The sequence below is a fragment of the Solanum lycopersicum genome, chromosome 2 (genome assembly GCF_036512215.1).
Source record: "Solanum lycopersicum chromosome 2, SLM_r2.1".
NCBI classification, from domain to species: domain Eukaryota; kingdom Viridiplantae; phylum Streptophyta; class Magnoliopsida; order Solanales; family Solanaceae; genus Solanum; species Solanum lycopersicum.
The window spans coordinates 38,203,775-38,210,794 of record NC_090801.1 but is presented as its reverse complement, the minus strand read 5'-3'; positions in this window follow the sequence as shown (position 1 = coordinate 38,210,794).

Sequence of the window (7,020 nt, the reverse complement as noted above, 5' to 3'; positions counted from 1 at the left end):
CAGCCCCAGTGGCTGGCTCAGTTGTTTCTTGTCTGGCCGGTGTTGGTGTTGGCGTAGTCGTTGCTCTAGTTCTAACCATCTGCGAAAGAGAGTGAAGATGGTCAGATACCAATTCGTATCACCTAGATACCAATTGGACTCAAGTAGTAGCACGAAAGAAAGAATGAAAGAGTGAAATTTTCCTAAAGTCTTATAACCTCTCAAGGAAAAGTAAAGGCGTCCCCCTACCGTTCCTTAAGACTCTACTAGACCTGTTCTTGTGTGATTAGACCAACGAACCTAATGCTCTGATACCAAGTTTGTCACGACCCAAATCCGGGCCGCGACTGGCACCCACTCTTACCCTCCTATGTGAGCGAACCAACCAATCTAACCTTAACATTTCAATATAAACAGAAAGTAATGCGGAAGACTTAAACTCATAAGTAAAAATAAATAATCAACTTCTATAACTCAAAAACTTATCATTATCCCCAGAATCTGGAAGTCATCATCACAAGAACATCTACCTTTAAATTACTAAACTAAGAGTATCTAAAAGCTAAAAATACATAAGAAGCTAGTCCATGCCGGAAGTTCAAGGCATCAAGACTTGAAGAAGAAGACCCAGTCCAAGCTAGAAGCGTTAGCTCACCCTGAAGATCCGGTGTGACGAAGACTGGCTTGAGTTACTGTTGAGTCGAAGATGACGGCACGTTTGCTGCACTCCACAAATAACAAGAAGAAAAACATAAAAGTAGGGGTCAGTACAAAACACGGGTACTGAGTAGATATCATCGGCCAACTCAAAATAGGGAACAGTATATATCAAATACTATCGTAAATCAACTATAAAACTCAACATGTAGCAACAACAAGTACTATAATCATCAATAAGTACCATCAAGTTCATCCATGAGGGCTCAAGCCTCAACACCATACTCATTTGGGAATTAAGTTTTATTAAATTGAGTATATTATCATCTTCCAAGATTCATTATCTTTCTTCCTCTTGTGTCGGTACGTGACACTCCGATCCCCTACTACTATGTGTCGGTACGTGACACTCCGATCCCCTAATTCTATGTGTCGGAACGTGACACTCCGATCCCCTACATGTGTCAGTACATGACACTCCGATCCCCTACATGTGTCGGAACGTGACACTCCGATCCCCTACATGTGTCGGTACGTGATACTCCGATCCCCTACATGTGTCGGAACGTGACACTCCGATCCCCTACATGTGTCGGTACGTGACACTCCGATCCCCTAATTCTATGTGTCGGAACGTGACACTCCGATCCACTAATACTATGTGTCGGAACGTGACACTCCGATCCACTAATACTATGTGTCGGAACGTGACACTCCGATCCACTAATACTATGTGTCGAAACGTGACACTCCGATCCACTAATACTATGTGTCGGAACGTGACACTCCGATCCACTAATATCATTCTGTAAATCATCAAGCCTTCTCTATACCAAGGCATCATCAATCCCATTACTTTAATTCATCAAGCCTTCTTCTATACCAAGGCCTCATCATTAAAAATGTATATTAAAGTTTCTTTTCAAGATTTGGGATTCAATATTTTCATCATGCTTATCTTATCACAATCACATAATCATATTCATGGAAACATACCATTAAGCATATAGTAGGGTTTACAATACTACCAATACATATCATTCACTATTAGGAGTTTACTTATGAAGCATGAAAACCATAACCTACCTCCACCGAAGAATTGAAATCAAGCAAGTTAATCCTCAAAGCTTGGTGCTTTCCTCTTCTCTCGATCGTTTCTCTCTCTCCCTTCTTGTTCTTTCTGTTTTCTTATTCAAACCCTCTTTCTTTTACCCTAATTAGTATATAATTAAGAATAAAGGATGACAATAATACCCCACTAATTAACTTAGGGTTACCTCTTTTAACCCCCAAGAATTTGAGTTATTAATATAAACCCACGAACTTTATAATTAAGGCAAGAATAGTAAAAAACGTCCCTTAAAACTTAACCAGAAATCCGACTCCAACTGGGATTATGCAAACTGTGACGGGCCGTCGCGCCTGCGACGGTCCGTCCTGCAGGCCGTCGCAAGGGTCAGAGACTCAGTTTCCACTGAATTATCTGTGACGGTCCGTCACGCCTGTGACGGTCCGTCCTGCCATTCCGTTACGAAGTTCAGAGAGTCGATTTTCAGTACCCAATTTCAGATTTTCTAAGTGTTTTGAAACGCGACCCTGCGACGGTCCGTCGTGCCCATGACGGTCCGTCGTGGGGTCCGTCGCTTCTGCCAGTTTTTCCAGAATTGAAGTTTGTTGCTCAAAACGACTAAACAGGTCGTTACACTTTGGGTGATTTGTAAATATCTTATAACAAAAATCTTCAATATATCAATAAGTGTTATATTGATTACAAACATCAAAATAATGGATTAATGAATATATGTTTAATTATTTATTCACAAAGATTCGATCACTTTGGTGATTAACGAATCACATATACACAATTCTGAAAAGAAAACTATCATTATACTGAATAATTTTTTCCTTTAATACTAAACAACTTTATATGGAAAAATTAGTACAATCATAAGGGTTTATAACATTATGCATATATGAATTATAATATAGAGTGATTTTATAAAACAAAACAAATTATGGATCAACACTTCACTATTTTATTCACATGACTTCTTTTGAAGGTCATTATACTAAAATTTATTTCCTTAATTTAAGATTAAAGAACAAATGTACTAATACAAATTTAAATTTTCAGTGAGTGAAACTCAACTACTCAAAATATAGTAATTCGAATCAGCATCAGTCTTACAATTAAGTCAATACCCATTATAATTTTCAAATATAAAAAACATTAATTAAATGAAAAATCATTAATTCTTAAACTAGACTCTGATACCACATGGAAGGATTTAAAAGATCGTGAAAACATAAACAATCTAAACATTCATAAATTCAATCAATATGATTTACAAATTCACTTAGAATAAATTACGCTTATTTTGACCACATGTATCTCAAAAAACATTTATTTGAACATATTGAAATGTATATGGATGCACTAAAATCTGATAGAATTCGTAATATTACAAATTAAAATGTGTCTAAGTAATTAATTTTTAAATTATTAAAATTTATGTAAGGTTTTGAAAAATTAATACATATAAAATAAGGATATAGGAAGTAATTATATCTAGTCAAATTAGGAACAAATTTCCATTCTAACAAGTCAATGGTGCGTGAAAGAAGAGCAACTTGATAACTTATGAAAGGAATGGATTCGCGTAGAAACTTCGTAGAATGACTGAACTTGGATTATTAATGAAATATTTTCATATAGATACAAAAATCAAATCAATTTACCTTTATTTACTATTATACTACATAGAAGTAGATAATTTGGTCATTCTAGAAGTAGACATCTCTTCATCATCGATATGTTTACTTCTAGCTGAGGATATATGTATGGAGTTTTTGTGCTTTTTCGTGTTAATTGTTTGTCTTACTTTTATTTTTTTACTTTGTTATATATTTAAATTACATTAAAATATTATAAATCTCAATATTTAACTACTAAAATAATTTAAAAGATATGTAAAAAATTTGATTGACTCTCGAAATTTTGTCCATGCTACATAAAATGGAACTTGAAGTCGAATTTTGAATATTGTCTAGATTCGAAAAGCCCATCTTCAAATTTTAATTATTTATATTATGTGATACTTTTTATTTTTAATCAAGTTAAAATAAATCATATTTTCTACTCTTTGCTTCACTTTGTTTCTTTCTTCATTTTTTAGTTCATTTGAAGAGAATGTTTTTTTTTCTTCTCGACAACTTTTGAATTTTATTTTTCAAATGTCACATGTTTAAGATTATACAATTAAAGAGTATTTTCCTTAATTATACATATTTTTAGTTTAAAAATTTTAAAATTAAAATTTTTTCTTCATTTTCTTAAACTCCAGATCAAGTGGACTATAATTTTTAGTTAATTGTTATTTTCTGTGTTTCAATTTATATGATACTTCTTTTTAAATTATTTACATGTATCTAATTTAAGATCATAAATTCAAAAATCTTCTTTACTTTCTTAAATTTCATGTCGTCAATAAATATACAAAGTAGTATATTACTTAATAATCTTCTTCAAATGTTTATACGACATAAATGGGTCGTTTATAATTCAAATTGATAAAGTTGAATTCCAAAAAAAAAAATATATGCAGCAAGGAAATAGGAAATTGCATTAGATTATGAGTTAAAACATTCCACATTTAAGGAATATATAAAATGCTGATATATTTGAAAAAGTTCATCAATCTTCATATATTTTGCAAGTGGTATCTATTTTCTACAATATTATCATCTTCTTTTTGTAATATTTGTACGATAAGCTTCCATATGATAAAATATTGATCATTGATCAATCAATTCGTAAATGTTGATTCAAAGTCTTTCAAATATCTATTGCTTCAACTTATTTATAATGTATTTGTAGTTTGCTTTGTCGGCAAATGTTGTGATAAATTTCATTATTGTCTCTGATAATAGAAATACTTCTATATATTTTGGTATTAATATTGAAAGTATTTATTAAAAACTTGATATCTAACTTCTACAACAATAAAAACAATCATGAAATCAAATTTATTTCTATATATAATAACAATTATCATAATGTTATATTATAAATATTAAAAATATTTATTAATATATTGATTTCGAACTCCATAAAAATAACAATAATCATGAAAGCAATTTTTATTTCTATATATGATAACATTTGACATAATATTATATTCTAAATTGCATTAATATTTTTTTTTGATCCTATATTCTAAATATCATATCATAAAGAAACTTTGAATCTTACCCCCCACAAAATAACTTATACTTGTTTTTTTCCCAAGTTATTATTTATTTTTTTAACTTTTTTCTTCCTCTATATTTCTCAAGCCCTTTTCTATTGACATTTTTTTAAAATTTTTTAACTACTCATTTTTCTTTAGTTTGTATTTTAATATTTGATATTCCTTAGAATTTGAATATTAAATTTTTTATATTGTCAAATTTTCCATGTCAGATAGTTTATCATATTTGATATAAGAAAATATTTTAGATAAATTTTCCCTGTTAAATAGTAAAACATTGTTCATTCTTTTAGTCACGTAAATATAATTTTATATATCTTTAAATTAATTAAAAATATTGATACGTCATTTTAAAGATTATTTTAAAAATCAAGATACGAATTTAGTGATCATATTCTGTAACAAATATTTAAACTATGTTTACGCAATAATTCTTTAAAGTATTTTAGGAACAAAAATATTAACTATCCAAACACATTTTATTTTAAATTAGTTCAAAATTTTCTTTCAAAAACATGTCAAACAAGCTTAGAATTTATTATTGTTTGTAAAAAGTTAATTAATAGAAACTCTTCATTTTAACACAATTATAAAAAAATCTTTACAGGTCAATTTTTAAAGTAAAGACATGTATGAATTCTTCTAGATTTTCATTTTTGTCATTAATTATACAATTATTATTTCACCCTTAAATAAGATATAGATTACTACAATGCCATTGTTTAATAGATATATTCCGTTTAAATGAAAATTTCACACACACAAAAAAAATCTTTAAAAAATGTGGGTCCAAATTAAATGCCAAATCATTAGGATACACATGTCATTTAAGAAAATATATTTGGTTGTATTGTTATTATAAATCTATCAACACTTTTTTGGTGCCATAACATAAAAACAAACATTCTACAATATTTGTGAAATGACAAAATTACCCTTGGTCGTCCTAAACTTGGCTCTTCTATATAATAGAAATTAGATGAGTATGACCCGTGATATCACGGACCCAACAAAGTGGTTATTTTTTTGATTATTTGAAAATACACTCTTAATATAAAGCATGTTAATACTACATTTGCACAAAAAACTATTGAATATCGAATGTAGAGATTCTATTTTGAATTTCATGCTCTGCAATTACAATTAATTAAATCCATTTATTAGTAAAGTATATCAATTTCCGCACCATCAAACTCCCGTAAGTAATAATGTTAATAAAGTGAATTAAAATGATTGGATTTCATAATATCAGTCAATAAGATAATCTAGGTAATGATGTGGCATTGTTATGGCTTGATATTCTTGATTTCAAGATCTCTGCCATTTGACCTTGTAAATGTTCTTTGAGCTCCGTATTCTCAGTTGAAAGATCCAGTTGGATCTGCTGATCTTTGTTTTCTGGATTTATTGAGTCTATGACACTATAAGGATAATCGAGCTGACTTGATTGGTTTCTTGAACGAAGCTTTTGAGCTTCACTTGCTGAGTTTGTCCAGGGAAATTTTAATTATGAGCAAGGTGGCTATAAGCATCGGATGAAAACTTGTCGTTGTTCAGCCCACTACATACTTTCATCTTTTCCTTTTCAAATAACCTTGAATTGAACTGCAATTAGTCATCAATGATAAATTTTGACTAATCAGCTAAATTTTAGAACAAAGCCTAAATAATATACCATATTCATGAACATGAACTTGTAGTGAATATATGTGTTTGTATTAAGTATCAAAATGCAAAAAAGCAAGTAATAAATTAAAGGCCTCATAGGTAGAGTAGAAAAGACATTCTCAATATACATAACTGTGGCATGGTATATTTCATTATAGCACCGGTCTGACCAAGGCAAGGCATTTGGAAGGTTTTAGTAGAGCTGAGCAGCTACTTCTGCTATGTCCAAATCCATCAAGCTTGTAATTTTTCTCATTCGAGTTAACGGAACACAACATTCCTCTTTGATGATGAATGATTCCAATAACCTAATAACTAAAGTCGCATTGTATAAATAGCTTGACTCAATCGGTGACGGGAGGAGAAGGTTATACAAAGTTGCTTGATCCAACGGAGAGCAGTCATGCTCTCTTAACTTGTTCCTAGAGCACTTGATCATCTTTAATTTAAAGTATTTGAAGCATTT